This window comes from Simochromis diagramma, unplaced genomic scaffold (assembly GCF_900408965.1).
Source record: "Simochromis diagramma unplaced genomic scaffold, fSimDia1.1 OVJJ01000303.1, whole genome shotgun sequence".
In the NCBI taxonomy this organism is placed as follows: Eukaryota; Metazoa; Chordata; class Actinopteri; order Cichliformes; family Cichlidae; genus Simochromis; species Simochromis diagramma.
In genome coordinates, this window is record NW_024386791.1 from 502,591 (window position 1) to 520,803 (window position 18,213).

The following is an 18,213-nucleotide window of genomic DNA, read 5'->3' on the forward strand; positions in this document are numbered from 1 at the left end:
AGTTATTTATAACTATAGTTACCTGTGAATGGGGGAGAAAAAAATCCTAATTACCTTTGATAAGGGATTTGAAAGGATTTGGATTCAACAAAAAGCTGAACCCCAACACCAGTTTTTCAAGACTGGCCTAAAGATTAGGCACATATTACAAATATGTTTTATTTGTAATTGAAATACTATAGCTCCACAGGGGTAGAAATACAACGGCCTAAATCTCAGCGCACTCATAGGATGATGATAATATTTTGTTTCCAGTGAACAGGGAATGTGCCACCTACAGAAACGGTCGATAGCAGCAATTTTTTTGCTAGAAAAAAAAAAAAGGCATCCTGGTGCTCGTGATCCACTGAGCATATACGGTTACTTTTATGCTTCGTCTGCTTTCACTTCAGTTGTGCCAAGTACGATCTCACTCTGGTTCACTTCAAGTCTGAAAAGTGTACTTTACCCACTCCCAGTGGAGCCTGTACTGTGATACCCTGGTACAAACACCATAAACAGTTGAGATAATGGTTTAGACAGTTTGCAGCCTCTGTCTCACACAATTTAGAGGTGCTGTTTCTTCTAAAAATTGTGATATTTTTCTTGAACCCTGTTTCACAGTTTTTTCTTTTTGTAAAGCAACTGTTGTGCATTTGGTCTGGCAGAGCAGCAGTGTGCTTTTGTGTTTAAGAAGCATATTCCACAGATATTCCCTGATGTCTAGCGAGCTGTGCGCATTATGAATTACATTGTGCAATCTACTAGTTTAAAACATCTACCAGACTAGGATACGTTGTTCCACAGTGGTTCCAGCAAAAGCTCCACACTCTTCATTGAACTAAGTGCTGTTGTATTGGCTGTGAGATTTTCAAAGGGCCATGCATTGATTTGTTCCTGAAATGATTCAAAATAAGTCTCTCCAGCACTGTGGCCAATTGTAAACGTGTACTTTAGTGGTTTAGTGCACAAAACCTGATTTAAGATGTTGATGCTGTATTCTCAGCAGTTGCCAATCTTCTGCTGCAGAGACGAAACTTTTAAAGCGGAAATGTGTGTCTAGGTATTTTTAGGTTTTCTAGACTAGCCTCTAGAGAGACCATGGTCCATAACTATAATACTCAGCATTGTTTTTTGCTTTCTGAAAATGGTTTAAATTATATCAAACTGCATTAGTGTCAAGCTCTAGGTGTTGTTAACCACCTACAGTGTTGGTGGACCAAATCATTGGATTGAATAAGATTGGATAAGCAGAAGAAATTTATAATTTATAAGAAAAATAAAGTTACAGTTAAAATACTGTAAAATGCAGCAATAAACTTCAAGGCTATATCTTCCCTCTTGGGCATTTGTTTGTGAATATTTCAAGGACATTCACACTTGATTAAGTCATTCACTCCTAATTGGAGTTTTTAATGGTTTAAAGGCTTAATAAATAAATCCTGATGCTGACTACAGTGCAGGGCTCATAGAAGTAGTGATCTAATTCAGATTGTTGGTAGTCATTAATGTTTTAGGGCTCTGTGTCATAAAGAGCTTTGACATTTTCAGCCAAAGATATTAAAGTCAGTTTAATTTCCCGTATCTGCCTGGTCTTAAGTGATACAGTTATAGTCATCAAATCAAAATGAATCAAATGTGAACTCTGCCTCTCTTCAAGTGCATCACTGATGAGTTCATCGGCACTCCTCCTGACAAGTGTGACCAATCTGTTTAATGACCAATGTCATATCGCTCTTCGATTTATTTACCCCCGAGAGCATGAACCAAGTACACTAGGACAGCCGTCAAACGTTGACTAAAGCTCATTCTTGACCTTCTGTGAAACAACTTCTGTTCTTTCACTTCGACAGCCCTGCTGAGATTTTTTTTTCCTGTTTCGCCTCGTTTTACCTGAGGAAAAAAGAAAAAAAACTATCAACAAAACGCTTAAAGACCTCTGTTGGGTAAAATCTCTAAAAAGCAAGTTGGTTGTGTTGATTTTTAAAAGTAAACCTATATATATTTCTTGCCCCCATGTAGTAATACATTTGAGCTGTTCTTTGAAAGTGTTATTCATAATTAATATCACTGTCTTCAAATGAATTGTAGACAACTGAGATCTTATGCAATGTATCTGGTTGATGCTGTGATCTCAGATTTATCTCATCTTCTGTGTGTGAAGATCCCCCCATCTAAACTAATCGATAATACATGTTCACTCTCTGCCAAATTCGTTCTTTCATTTCTATGCAGACAACTGGCGCTGTCACTTGGTGTTCGCTCGCTCTGCGGTAGAGTATCACTTCCTGTTCCTGCTCAAACACAGTGGTGTTTCTGAGTAGCTTATTTGCTTAGCAATTTAATTAACAACTTTTAAATGCATTCTTCTTTCATAGTATAATCTTCACGTGCTTCATCCGAAGCACACTTTCTGTGTACTCACTACCTAATTTATAGCCAAAGTATTCACTCACTGTCTCTGTACTGTTTCGCTAGCTTAGCTTAGCTCGTAGCCGACTCATTAGCACCATGGCTACTTCACCTGTCCCTCCTGCACTTTCTTGCTCATTGTGTCAGATGTTTAGTTACTCCTCGGCCTCCTTTAGCAGTAATGATATCTGTAACAAATGTAGCATATTTGCAGCTCTGGAGGCCAGGATTACTGAATTGAAGACTCTGCTTTGCACCCTTCATTCACCCGTAGCTAGCCAGGCCCCTGTAGCTGGTGCAGCCGAAGATAGCGTAGGCCCCGCTAGCTGTTCCCCGGCAGACCCCAAGCAGCTGGGGAAAGAGGGCGGCTGGGTGATGGTGAGGAGGAAGCATAGTCCTAAACAGAAGCCCCAGGTACACCACCAACCCGTTCATGTGTCTAACCGTTTTTCCCCACTCGGCGACACACCCGCCGGGGGTCAAACTCTGGTGATTGGTGATTCTGTTCTCAGACATGTGAAGCTAGAGACACCGGCAACCATAGTCAATTGTCTTCCAGGGGCCAGAGCAGGCGACATTGAAGGAAATTTAAAACTGCTGGCTAAGGGTAAACGTAAATTCAGTAAAATCATAATTCACGTCGGCAGTAATGACACCCGGTTACGCCAATCGGAGGTTCAATTCAATTCAATTCAATTCAATTTTATTTATATAGCGCCAAATCACAACATAAGTCGCCTCAAGGCGAGGTCACTAAAATCAATATTGAATCGGTGTGCAACTTTGCTAAAACAATGTCGGACTCTGTAGTTTTCTCTGGTCCCCTCCCCAATCAGACCAGGAGTGACATGTTTAGCCGCGTGTTCTCCTTAAATTGCTGGCTGTCTGAGTGGTGTCCCAGAAACGATGTGGGCTTCATAGATAATTGGCAAACCTTCTGGAGGAAACCTGGTCTTGTTAGGAGAGACGGCATCCATCCCACTTTGGATGGAGCAGCTCTCATTTCTAGAAATATGGACAAATTTATTAAACCCCCCAAAATAGGACTATCCAGAGTTGGGACCAGGAAGCAGAGTTGCAGTCTTACACGCCTCTCTGCAGCTTCTCTCTTCCTGCTACCCCCCCAAAAACCCATCTCCATAGAGACTGTGTCAGCTTCCAAAAAGACAAATAACAAACTAAAAACCAGCAACAAACAACTTAAACATAAACAATTACAAAGAAAGAACAATACAGTATCCACATCTGAACCAAAGAGTAAAACAGTGAAATGTAGATTATTAAATATTAGGTCTCTCTCCTCCAAGTCTCTGTTAGTACATGACTTAATAATTGATCAACAAATTGATTTACTCTGCCTTACAGAAACCTGGTTGCAGCAAGATGATTATGTTAGTTTAAATGAATCAACACCCGCGAGTCATTCTAACTACCAGAAATCTCGAAGCACAGGCCGAGGGGGCGGAGTGGCAGCAATTTTTCACACCAGCCTATTAATTAATGAAAGCCCAAGACAGACTTTTAATTCATTTGAAAGCCTGATGCTTAACATTGTCCACCCCAGCTGTGAAACTCGGAAACCAGTCTTACTTGTTATCATCTATCGTCCACCTGGGCCTTACACAGAGTTTCTGTCTGATTTCTCAGACTTTATATCTAATTTAGTTCTGAGCTCAGATAAAATAATTATTGTGGGTGATTTTAACATCCATGTAGATGCTAAAAATGTCAGCCTCAACATGGCATTTAATCTGTTATTAGACTCAATTGGTTTCTCTCAAAATGTAAAAGAACCCACCCACCACTTTAATCACACTCTAGAGCTTGTTTTATCATATGGCATAGAAACTGAACATTTAACAGTGTTTCCTGAAAACCCTCTCCTGTCTGATCATTTCCTGATAACATTTACATTTACAATAACTGATTACACAGCGGTGGAGAGTAGACCTTATCAAAGTAGATGTCTTTCTGAAAGCGCTGTAACTAAGTTTAAGAATATAATCCACCCACTGTTATCATCTTCAATGCCCTGTACCAACACAGAGCAGAGCAGCTATCTGAACGCTACTCTAACAGAGGTCAATTATCTTGTTAATAATTTCACCTCCTCACTACGTACGACTCTGGATACTGTAGCTCCTGTGAAAACTAAGGTCTCTAATCGGAAGTACCTGACTCCGTGGTATAATTCTCAAACACGTACCCTAAAGCAGATGACTCGTAATCTGGAGAGGAAATGGTGTGTCACAAATTTAGAGGATCATCATTCAGCCTGGAGAAATAGTTTGCTGCTTTATAAGAAAGCCCTCCGCAAAGCCAGAACATCTTACTATTCATCACTGATTGAAGAAAATTAGAACAACCCCAGGTTTCTCTTCAGCACTGTAGCCAGGCTGACAAAAAGTCAGAGCTCTTTTGAGCCAACCATCCCTTTAACGTTAACTAGTAATGACTTCATGAACTTCTTCACAAATAAAATTTTTATCATTAGAGAAAAAATTACCAATAATCATCCCACAGATGTAATATTATCTACAGCTACTCTTAGTACCATTGATGTTAAGTTAGACTCTTTTTCTCCAATTGATCTTTCTGAGTTAACTTCAATAATTACTTCCTCCAAACCATCAACGTGTCTTTTAGACCCCATTCCTACAAAACTGCTCAAAGAAGTCCTGCCATTAATTAATTCTTCGATCTTAAATATGATTAACCTATCTCTAATAATTGGCTATGTACCACAGGCCTTCAAGCTGGCTGTAGTTAAACCTTTACTCAAAAAGCCATCTCTAGACCCAGCAGTCTTAGCTAATTATAGGCCAATCTCCAACCTTCCTTTCATATCAAAAATCCTTGAAAGAGTAGTTGTCAAACAGCTAACAGATCATCTGCAGAGGAATGGTTTATTTGAAGAGTTTCAGTCAGGTTTCAGAGCTCATCACAGCACAGAAACAGCTTTAGTGAAGGTTACAAATGATCTTCTTATGGCCTCTGACAGTGGACTCATCTCTGTGCTTGTCCTGCTAGACCTTAGTGCAGCATTCGATACTGTTGACCATAATATCCTATTAGAGCGATTAGAACATGCTGTAGGTATTACAGGTACTGCACTGCAGTGGTTTGTATCATATCTATCTAATAGACTCCAATTTGTGCATGTAAATGGAGAGTCCTCTTCACACACTGAGGTTAATTATGGAGTTCCACAGGGTTCAGTGCTAGGACCAATTCTGTTTACATTATACATGCTTCCCTTAGGCAGCATCATTAGAAGACATAGTATACATTTTCACTGCTATGCTGATGACACCCAGCTCTATCTGTCCATGAAGCCAGATAACACACACCAATTAGTTAAACTGCAGGAATGTCTTAAAGACATAAAGACCTGGATGGCCGCTAACTTTCTGCTTCTTAATTCAGATAAGACTGAGGTTATTGTACTCGGCCCTGAAAATCTTAGAAATATGGTATCTAACCAGATTCTTACTCTGGATGGCATTACCTTGGCCTCCAGTAACGCTGTGAGGAACCTTGGAGTCATTTTTGACCAGGACATGTCCTTCAACGCACATATTAAACAAATATGTAAGACTGCTTTCTTCCATTTGCGCAACATCTCTAAAATTAGAAATATCCTGTCTCAGAGTGACGCTGAAAAACTAGTTCATGCATTTATTACTTCCAGGCTGGACTACTGTAATTCATTATTATCAGGATGTCCAAAAAACTCACTGAAAAGCCTTCAGCTAATCCAAAATGCTGCAGCAAGAGTACTGACAGCGACTAGAAAGAGAGAGCATATTTCTCCTGTTTTGGCTTCCCTTCATTGGCTTCCTGTTAAATCCAGAATTGAATTCAAAATCCTGCTCCTCACATACAAGGTCTTAAATAATCAGGCCCCATCTTATCTTAATGACCTTGTAGTACCATATCACCCTATTAGAGCACTTCGCTCTCGCTCTGCAGGCCTACTTGTTGTTCCTAGAGTATTTAAAAGTAGAATGGGAGGGAGAGCCTTCACTTTTCAGGCCCCTCTTCTGTGGAACCAGCTTCCAGTTTGGATTCGCGAGACAGACACTATCTCTACTTTTAGGATTAGGCTTAAAACTTTCCTTTTTGCTAAAGCATATAGTTAGGGCTGGACCAGGTGACCCTGAATCCTCCCTTAGTTATGCTGCAATAGACGTAGGCTGCCGGGGGATTCCCATGATGCATTGAGTTTTTCCTTTCCAGTCACCTTTCTCACTCACTATGTATTAATAGACCTCTCTGCATTGAATCATATCTGTTATTAACCTCTGTCTCTCTTCCACAGCATGTCTTTTATCCTGTCTTCCTTCTCTCACCCCAACCGGTTGCAGCAGATGGCCGCCCCTCCCTGAGCCTGGTTCTGCCGGAGGTTTCTTCCTGTTAAAAGGGAGTTTTTCCTCCCCACTGTCGCCAAAGTGCTTGCTCATAGGGGGTCATATGATTGTTGGGTTTTTCTCTGTATCTATGAAGCGCCTTGAGGTGACTTTTGTTGTGATAAATAAATAAATAAATAAAATTGAATTGAATTGAAAATTGAATTATAAAAGTTTACCTTTGATTTTTTTTGCCCAATTTTCCTCATTCATTCGGTACTACTGAGAATATGGTGGCCTTACAAATCAAATCAAATACAGCATGGCGCTTCTGAACAACTACAGGCCGATCTCAAATCTCCCATTTTTAAGTAAGATAATTGAAAAAGCCGTTTCTCAACAGCTCAATTACTTCTTAAAACAGAATAACTGCTATGATACCTTTAGACAGAACCACAGCACTGAAACCGCTCTGACCAAAGTGTTTAATGACATATGTCTGAATACAGACAGTGGAAATATGTCATTCTTAGTTTTACTGGATCTCAGTGCAGCATTTGATATAGCTGACCACAACATATTACTCAAACGACTGGAGAACTGGGCAGGTCTTTCAGGAACTGTACTAAACTGGTTCAAAACATACTTAGAAAACAGGAAATACTTTGTATCAATAGGTAACTTCACATCTGAGCAGACAAGTATCACATGTGGAGTTCCCCAAGGTTCCATCTTGGGACCCCTTCTGTTTAACATTTACATGCTCCCACTGGCACAGATTATAAAGAACAACAAAATAAACTACCACAGCTATGCAGATGACACACAAATATATATATCACAATGTCACCAGGAGACCAAGGCCCTGTACAGGCTCTTGGTAAATGCATTGAGGAAATTAATGACTGGCTGTGCCACAATTTTCTCCAGCTAAACAAAAACAAAACTGAGGTAATAGTCTTTGGTGCCAAAGAAAAACGATTACAGGTCACCAGAGAACTTCAATCTATACACCTAAAAACCACACACCAGGCGAGAAATTTGGGTGTAGTGATGGATGCAGACCTAAACTTAGAAAAACACATTAACCCTTTAAAACCTGTCAGAGCAGCGCGCTCTGTTTTGCGTAACTATTTTTAAATCCTGGTAGCACTGTAACCACGTAAGCTAGCGCAATAATTTTTTTGCATATGAAACCGGAGGAGTTGTACTTACATCTTATGCCATCAGCTTGTCCTAAGTCACAGTTTCCTTCCACATATGGCTTTGCAAAAACTGCAAAAAAAGCGCTTGCAGCAACAAAAACATAATATTCCAGAAACACGCTTTGCCGATCCGATCAGCTGTTTGTAACGCTTCCTACGTCCATCAGCGTGAACTATCGCATGTCCTCCATGTCCTGCCCGAAACAGGAAGTGACGTCATTTTGCGGAAATGTAGTTTTTTACCATCAGGGCCTTATGAGCCTATACTGGTGTTTTTAAAAGTTATGTTTGACTTTATGACTTTCTGTGTCGTTTCTGAGATGCTTAGGACTCATATTGCACTACTGGAAATAGTTTATTTTGATGCATATGCTTTTTTTTTTGCAAATTGGCATTATAATATTTATTTTCGTTTTTCCTGCAGTATATAAAAATTGGTGTATTTCAAAAATAAAACTATGAAGACACTTAAAATAAATTTCCTGTGGTGGGAAACTATTTTGTGCAACTTTTTTGTATTTACAGTTTTGAGGGATAAGCCTCTTAATTTTCTCTAACTAGAAATATATGTTAAAAAAACAAAAACGATTTAAATTTTTTTTGTAGTTTATTGCACTTTTTTGCAATGTATGTAATTACTAGACTTGTAGTCAAGACCGCCTAATCCGAGACCAAGACAAGACCAAGACCAGAGGGTATCGAGACCAAGACAAGACCAAGACCAAGTTGAGACGAGACCAAGACCGAGACCGAGTCGAGACGAGACCAAGACCAAGACCGAGACAAAAAAAGTCTTTAAACTGCAGCCAGATGCTATTCTATATACATATGCAGGACACCTTAAACTAGTTTTTTAATTAAGCAGCAAGGCAGAACAAAGTCGGGCCTGTATCAAGACACAGGGACTAAACCCCAATTCAACCAGACCCAGAACTGATCCGGAATTAAAACAGGACTACAACAGTAACCAAGACAGAACCAGAATCAGAACTAGATGATAGTAGCACTAAAAATCATCATAGACCTGCACTACACTTATTTTTTAATTCTACCAAAGTACAATATTTAGATTGAGAAAAGTTTATATAATTATTTAGCCTCGTTGTGCAAACAAGCCTGCATAACTTAATAAATATAGAATTTGAAAAGTAACAAATGGTATCTAAAAAGAAACACTAGGTACTAGATACATGTTCTGATGAGTTTTGGCAAACAACCATTTGACTAACATGTGTGTCTCACCTGCTCTTGTTCCATCTCTGTTCTGTCGTCATTCTCTCTCTCCCTCTCTGCTCCTCTCTCTCCCTCTTTGTGCTGACAATCAAGCCAAACACCAACATCATCAACAGTTGAAACCAGATATTTATGTACTCTTCAGATAAAAACACAAACACTTTTTTAATTGTAACATCAAATCAGACTAAATGTTTATTTTTTTAGATTGATAAATATAAAAAACATATTTGTTAAATTTAAGAGTAAAGAGAGAAATTGTCTGTATTTCTTAATTGCAAATGGCACCAAATTGTATTCAAAATTGAGTCACACTTATGGAGCTCCACAATTCTTTTCCTGATGTTTTGGTTGACATCTCTTGATTTTCCCATGTCACAGAAACAGGCTCTGTGTTTTTGCCTTATATGCATCCACAGGTGTGCCACCAGTTTACTCACATGGACTCTACTAACCTATCAGAAGCTTCTTCAGCTCAGAATGGAATCGTCTGGAGTTTTCTTATTAATTAACAATAAACTTAGTGTATATGTACTCCTAAATTTGATGAAAGTGATTAAAATAGAAAGCTCTGTCTCTCTTTATTCTGACATTTAACTAATTCAAAAGATATTTCAACATTTATTTATCTAAAACAAAAGTTTACTCTAAATTGATGTTTAACAGTAAAAAAAAGTTTTTATGTTTTCTCCATAAAGTGTATGTAAATATCTGGTTTCAACTGTGAATATACTGCTGTGTATTGAAATTCCTCATGTTTTGCATAGATATACTGAACAACATCCAAAGCATAATATATAAAATAACATCTACCTGAGTTTTTTCTTTGAAAGAAGCTCCTTATGTCCATTGTTGTGTTCATCAGTACACAACTGAAACCGATTTAGAGAGTTTGTTTAGCCGTGGAGGGTAACAACTGAAAATATGAAATGTAAGCTAAGACTCTAAAAAATCAGCATTGCTGTTCGGCTTTTTATTTATCCATTTGTTGATTCACTCGAAGAGCAAGTAACGCAACCAAGTGATCAGTTTGATATCAATCTTTTGTGATACACCGTCATATTTACATTATTAGTTAAGTACGAATGATTTGCTTTGGTACCTGGTCAAACTTAAGCTCTCCTCTGTCTGCAGCAAATTCGCAGGCAGCAGCTTCTCCCCCCTCGCTCACATGGGTGCTGTGCTCAGTCGCCTAGTGCCTGAGCTCGGATCATACCAAAATTAGGGGGAATTTACGACGGTGCGCTCTGTGCTTCGTGTGTTGTTTTTGGGCTTAAGCCCAGTAAGCCCCCCCCCCCCCGCTCCGCTGATGGTTGACTCCAAATCTCCCGAACACTATGTCGATTTGAGAACGCAAGACCGAAACAGCGAGACCAAGACCGAGACCAAGACAAAAGTCCATCGAGACCAAGACAAGACCAAGACAAAAGTCCGTCGAGACCAAGACCGAGACCAAGACAAAAGTCCGTCGAGACCAAGACGAGACCAAGACCACGTAAAAGTGGTCTCGAGACATCCAACTCTAGTAATTACTATGCACTTAATGCATACATATTATTAAAATTTGGGCTATAATGGTTGTATTGATGTATAGCAACTTGAAATGCTCCCAAAAATGGCACTACAGCATGTAAAATATAACATAAGCTCTGGCGGACTTGGTTCTATGGTAGGTCTTAAAGGGTTAAGACAATAACAAAATCAGCTTACTATCACCTCAAGAATATTTCAAGGATAAAAGATCTGATGTCTCAACAGGACCTGGAAAAACTAGTCCATGCATTCATCTTTAGTAGGCTTGATTACTGTAACAGCATCTTTACAGGTCTACCTAAAAAATCAGTCAGACAACTACAGCTCATTCAGAACGCTGCTGCTCGAGTCCTCACTAAGACCAAAAAAGTGGACCACATCAGTCCAGCTCTGAGGTCTTTACACTGGCTGCCTGTCCGTCAGAGGATAGACTTTAAAGTTCTGATGCTGGTCTATAAAGCTCTGAATGGTTTAGGCCCAAAATACATCAGTGACCTCCTGACCCAGTATAAACCTTCCAGATCCCTCAGGTCATCTGGATCCGGTTTTTTATCAGTTCCCAGAGTCAGAACCAAACACGGAGAAGCTGCATTCAGCTTTTATGCTCCATATATCTGGAACAAACTCCCAGAAAGCCTCAGATCAGCTGAAACACTCAGTTTATTTAAATCCAGGTTGAAGACTCACCTATTCTCAGCTGCATTTGAATAAAACACCAAATCCACACTTTTAAGCTTAAATTTCTACTACTGATTTTATCTACCGTGTTTTTTTTTTTTAATCAATTTTAAATCATGCTTTTTATTTGTTTTTGCTTTTAATGTCTCTGTATAGCACTTTGAATCACCTTGTTGTTGAATTGTGCTATATAAATAAACTTGCCTTGCCTAAATGTATCTAATTTGTCCTTTTAGAAGATTTTATTGTTAACTTTTGGTGATGACAATTAGACTAAAACTGGCTTTTAAAAAACTGTGTAGCTGTAGCTACATCTATTTGGACCCACTTGTTTGCAGACACTTGCCATGTGCTCTCCGATCTGTAGTGCTTGGAAAAAAGTGACGCAAACCAGAAGCTTTGCCTTCAAAGTAAAAGCTGTGACGATTTGAATGCAAAAGACAAATGGTTTCTGTTTATGATGTACGTTTGACAGTTTTAGTGGCGATTAGTTTGCAAGTGTTTGCAGACAAGTTGGGGTTTTCTATATAAACTACTGACAACTGTAGCAACCTGCTAGCTAACCAAAGCAAACAAACTGAGGCTTAGGTGCAGTACAACATATGTCTTTGTGCCCAGTTTCACATTAGTGACTGCCAGCAATCATTGGCCAAATGATCGGAATACATATTTTCCCTCATAACCGGTGATCAGTGAATGGGACTCAAGTGATCAATTCTACAGCGGCTTCTTGCCAGTGGGTCACGGAATACACTTATGCACTCATATAAATTAAATTAAATTTGAATAATCTTGCTTCCAAGGTTACTTCTGGACCATTTCCAGCTCCGTTATTTTTAATTTACTTTGCCACTTGATCATTAAAAACCAGGAAATGGCAACAGTGCCAGAGTTAAAAAAAATAACCTTGAAGAATGTTGGAGGGAATCAGGAATATGAAAAACGTCCACCTTAACAGATATTATACAAGATAACAGAGGAAACTTTTTTAGGGGGGCTAAAAATGCAATTGATAGCCATCGTCTTTCACTGGAATCGAATAACTTTGAGTAGTCTTTATGAAGAGTTTTGCCATGAATGTTAAAAAATGCTTTGTTTTATATTTGTTCAGCTTCATAGCTTTCAGAGTCCCCCAGTCATTATCACAGCTTGGATGTCGTAAAATGTACGATACTAGTAATCAAAGTAAATGTAACATGAATGCAGCGTTAGTGATAGAGCGTGAGGAAGACTGCCTGCCTGAACTGACTAAACTCACAGTTTCAGTGTACTTCAAAGTCAGTTGGCCAAATTCTGTATTTTTGCACAAAATTGCAAAAATTGGATACGTTAATTATCTTTTCAAATATTGAATGATCATCATGCTGAAGTAAAAAACAAACAAAAACCACTTGCATAGCTTTTTTGTTATTTAGGAACCACAAACAAGTATCTCAGTTTCTCATTTTTAAGTGGATTCAAATTCAATAAAATGTCTCTAAACCTCGAGATAATCCAGTAAAGAGACGACTTAGGTGTTGAAATCAACAACCCACTGAACCAATGAAGGCTTAATGTGAACGTCTTCTGATATGTGCTTTTAATCTAATTTGTCTACATTGTTAAGACTAGGTTGCTGTTAAGTATAGTCTCAAGTTTTCAAGCTTTTTAAAGAAAATATATTTGTCAGGCCTCCCCAACAATGTCTCTAAAATACCAAAAAGGAAGAAATAAAAGAAACCTGCTTATTTTGCTTCACAAGCACAGGCTTCATTGCAGGGCTGTTGTACTGGATTGTATTAGATGTCTGCTTCACTCTCACAGTTTTTATTTCAAAGGGGAAAGAGGACACAATTTGACCACAGTCAGCATGATGAATATGATATGCTGTCACAAGATTTTAACTCAGTTCAGCTTTGAATATACTGCAAAGAAATGCGGTTTTGCAAAGCCTGCGTGATATGAATGTTGAAAGTAGTTTTCTTTCTCCGGATTAAAGACTTTCTGACAGACTGCCTAAAGAGAATATGCAACAAGCTTGCGGTGTCTTACAAGATTGTTTTGTGTACAGGTGTCCCACAGGGCTGTTTTCTTTTTATGCTCTATCGTTTTCAAGCTACACAATAAGCTGGCAAAACAGTACCGCAATAACCATAACAGACTGCATGATAACTTTATGATTGTATGGCAGGGCAAACCTTTGCAGTCATTATATGACACATACTTTTAAAATTCAGATTCAGAGGTTTGGAGCATTATAATGGTCTAAATAGTGATGGTCTGAGCTGCACTTTAATGGTCCCAAATGCCTTCACACAGTTCCTATTTCCCACACGTTTACCTACATCCTGGGGAAAAAGGTCCCCATTGCTGAATACTTTAATATGCAGTTAATCCATGTTCACCATAGGAATCCACAACATCCACTACTAGACTTAAAAAGTCAATGGATTGTGTTTTTTGTGCTTTTAAAAGGATAATTCACTATTAAGATCAGACTGTCAATCCAGTTAAGTACCTCATTTAGCAATACCCACAAGTTATTTTAGCATACAACCACGGCTCATTACATGCTGAGGCTTAAGAGCAATCACTCCGGCATATTTGTTAGATCTTTACTATTTACAGCAATGCGACTTGGTGAGGATATGAAAATGCCACACAACGACAGCTCAACCTTTGTGCATCCTTCTTTTCACCAGTATGTTTGTGGAAATAGTGTCTGCGCTTTAATTCTTGATGACTTTTCCATAGCAGCACCAGCATACTCGGGATTATCTTCCTTTCTGAATCCAATAATTACCATAATTTACAAAACTAACTCCGGGAAAGTTTTTGCTGTGATCAGAGTGCACTTGGAGTTGTCGTCACCTGCTTGTCATGAAAAGCAACACAGTTTTAAAGTGTTACTTTATCAGGTCTGCAGGATCTCTCCATGTCTATGGATTAGTTTAAGAAACTGGAAGCTCATCATTGATGGTGAATTTAGACCTGGTGGTAGGTACAGCCGTCTGAGCAGAGACACCCAGGCCTGTGAGAGAGAGCTTTTCCTACTGATAAAGACTTCTCACATGACCAATTATATTATACTAATATAGTTGTGATAGTTCTTCTTCTTCTTGTCCTTAGCGGGCGACCAGCGGTGGTGGTCTGCCGCGCAACCAGTACGCTGCTGTAGGTGCCGCAGGTTCTCTTGCTTGACCAACAATTATCTTCCACGCTTTTCGATCTAAGGCGATGGTTCTTGCCTGCTCGAGGTCAAGTCGAAGGGCCTTCAAATCATCCTGGATTTGTTTCATCCATGTCTTCTTTGGTGCATTTCGATGCACCCTCCAATCGGTGGGGCGGGTCAACTAGAGTAGGCCATGGGGGTAGCGGCTCGGGTCCATTCGACAAATGTGGCCAAACCAACGGAGTCGGCGGCACTGGATTAGGTCGCTGATCGTCAGTTGGCTGCCGCAGCTGGTGAGGATGGTGTCATTTGAATGACGGTCGCGAAGGGAAATGCCGAGAACGCATCTAAGGCAATGCATTTGGAAAACTTTGAGCTTGCTCAGGTCGTGTTTGAGCATTGTCCACGTCTCCGCGCCGTAAAGTAGAATGGGCAGGATCAGGGTTCGGTAAAGGCGGATCTTTGTCGCCAATGAGATGTTGTTCTTCTTCCAGATGCGCAGTTGTGATAGTTAAATTGGTAAATGCTGGAAAAGTTCCTGTTTTTCACCATCTGATGGAGAAATTTGTATTTTTTTACAATGATTACAGAGTAAGAGAAAAAGCGTTTTTTGTCAATTAACATTGTTGCAATGACATGCCAGAGCTGCTTCTGTAATTTTGCACATTTATTTCTTACAATTTAAGTTCAAAGAGTCATCCTGACAGATTTGTTACATTTACTACAACAGCATTTCATCATCATGTATAAAAACTGGGACATTAAACCGTTTTAAATGTCTCACAGATTAAATGTGTAGTTAAGTTTCTTTAAATCGACAGACAGAAGTTTCACTGGTCTGGCTCCCTTCAGTTCAAAGTAGGCTGTATGCGGCTCCATAATGTAAAAGGAGCTTGACATACCTGCTGGTCTCCTCCCAGCTGGCCCCAAACATGTCACCTAGCTGATGCCCACCCCATTTTATTTTTAAGGGAGAGCTCAGCCAGCCTATGAAAAAAGCTAATTTCTGCTGCTTGCGTCTGCGGTCTCAACCAGTAAACCGACAGTTTAGCTTTTATACTCGGCTCTCTTGAACATGACAGACTGGCACAGCGTCCGTTACTGCAGATGCTTCTCTGATCTGTCAATCTCCCTCTTCCTCCTCCATTCCTGAACAAGACCCTGAGATTCTTGAACTCCTCCACTTGGGGCAGATACTCATTCCTAACCTTGAGTGGGCACACACATTAGCAATGAGTAAGCGTCAGTTAGCATAATGTAAAAGGACCCTTAGTTTTATCTTGTGGCCATTAGCATTGGAAGCCTTTTTGTCTGTTCTAAATGGACTGTTGCTTGCATAGCTCCTTTTTTCTGAGCAGTCAACGCTCGCTGAGCAAATAAAACCAGCGGGTCGAGGTTGTGTCAGCTGTCAGAATGGATTTCAACTTTCAATGGTACACTGCAAGAAAGCTGCACAGTGCAAATTATTAGTGCTGAAGATGTCAGATAATACATTTACTACCTCTGCAGTGCACCAGTGCCATTTAAATTCTTTCTTCATGATGATTTTAATTTGGTAAACAGGTTGGAGTGATAAAAGGATAATTAAGCCTCAGCTAAAAATATTCAATTTCACTTCTGAGAAGCGCTGCAGTGCATTAACACATAATGTTGAGATGGTGATTAGCATACATTGATTGGGCAGCTGTTTCCTGATACCTGAACTCTGAAGCCTGATGTGTTTCGATCCTATATCTACAGCTGAAGCAGAAGCACTCTCTGGCAGCCGTTTCTTAAATCGTGCATAGATAGACTTGTAAAAGAAAATTGATATTTGTCACAAGAATGTGTTGTGAACCTTGTACACACAGCTGCATGTGTTCAGCTTTAAACTCCTTTATTTACTGTCCCTGAAGTTTCCACACAATTACACACTATGCCGAGTTCTGTTTGCTCAAACCGACGCTCTGATATATTTCCCCATCTGCAGATTTCGTCCCTGCTGACTGATATGACATTTGCCAACGGCACGGTCTGATGTAATCTGGTATGTTCAAAGATAGTTTGATGAAGAGCTGACAGACTTAAAAACAGGAGATTTCTTTGTTTCAGAAACAAAATAAACCACCAGTAGGTGGGGAAAAACAAACTGTATTTTCATTGGTTGAAGGCCAAGTTTGTATTCATTGAAACTTCACAATCTGTGTGTTCTTGTTTTCCACTAAAGTGAACTCAGCTGCAGTCTTCTTTATTTGAGTGGCATGCATGTGTGCCTTTTATGAGTTATACTCACCTAAATGATCTCTAATTTGTGAACTCTACTTATTTTCTTAGCACCTGTGTGGATGTCTCGACATTTATTGTGATTGCACTGAGAGTTCCTTTTGCACATCTCTGCGAGGGCCATCTGCCTACACTTGATCGTCGATGCTTCTAAATTTATGCAGGATATTATAAAGATAAATCACCTTCTGTGTGTGGAAACTGTGACATGCACAGGCTCCGGGTTGTTCATCGTTATTGTTCTTGTCTGGCTATCGCATGCATCGTATTAGCATGAAGTTGATCCTTTAACTTCCTTCCGTAGTGTAGCTTGGCTCTTTGCTCAGCGGCACACAGCTGCTATTCAAAATGAAGAGTGGCTATAGCCCCATTTAAAGTTTGGATTTTCATTTTGGAAACTTGTAAATCTTTTGATTTAACAGTTTGTGTTTTGCTATATTAAAGCGCAAAATAACTAGTTTTTCATCATTTCTGTAATGTCAGCAGCAAAATAGAAACGATATTAGATGTCTTTGTTCCTACGAGACTCAGCGCCCTCAGAACAATTATGTAAAGTTTATGGAGTTGAAATTGTTTATGTTTGAATGTCATGTGTGATCTGCAGTTGACAAGACCAAATGCATTTTTTCTGTCAGTTTATTATACAGTGTTATTATTTAGAGTTTTACAGTGCTGTCATTCAACAAGAAACAATAAGGGCTGCACAAAGGGAGCTGCCTGAGAGGGTGGGCAGTGACAGAGTAGAAAGAAGCAAGAGGTGAAGCTGGTTTCCTTTGTCATTTCAGCAGCGACGCCGACTTCTGCTGCGTTCGGCTTTAAACGTTTAGACTGTTTTTGTGTCCTTTGAATGTAGCCGCTGCTCTCCTGCTGCAGTGGCCGTATATTCTCGCAAAGCCTTCATTTATATTCCGTCTTCCTTAGAGGCAACTGAGCTCGACCTTCATTCTCAAGTCTCCCAGCAGAGAATTGGTTGACCCCACTCACATTGTGATTGTGAGCTTTTTTTACCCACTCTGATCACTTAAGAGTGCATCATCTATGAAAAGGTGAATGTTATGCTCTACAGGAATTTGGGCATCACAGCAAAACAATCCAGCAGCACAGTGTCTATTTTGAATTTAATTTGTGTCTTTCTCACTTTTTAATGGGTCAAAGTCAAAAAGGACATAAAAATGATATGGTGCTGATTTAAAGGCACTTTTCCCAGTTCTCTGCTTATGATCATCATTGATGTGGGAGCCAATTGAAGCCTTAAATGTGTCGTTTTTGATCCGAGACTCATTGTAGTACAGGGTGGGCCATTTATATGGATACACAGTAATAACATGGGAATGGTTGGTGATATTAAAGTCCTGTTTGTGGCACATTAGTATATGTGAGGGGGCAAACTCCTCAAGATGGCTGGTGACCA

General features: G+C 39.5%; 1 protein-coding gene and 1 long non-coding RNA gene across 3 annotated transcripts in view; both read left to right on the forward strand.

Moving 5' to 3' along the window:
• Positions 1 to 18,213, forward strand: part of sntg2 (syntrophin, gamma 2) — a 109,992-nt gene that overhangs the window by 13,262 nt on the left and 78,517 nt on the right. The gene's annotated exons all lie outside the window — the stretch shown is intronic.
• On the forward strand, positions 429 to 18,176 carry LOC120728602. The gene is made up of 4 exons (XR_005694753.1): positions 429 to 439; positions 3,462 to 3,471; positions 13,148 to 13,154; positions 14,476 to 18,176. It is a non-coding gene; the product is annotated as an uncharacterized LOC120728602 (long non-coding RNA).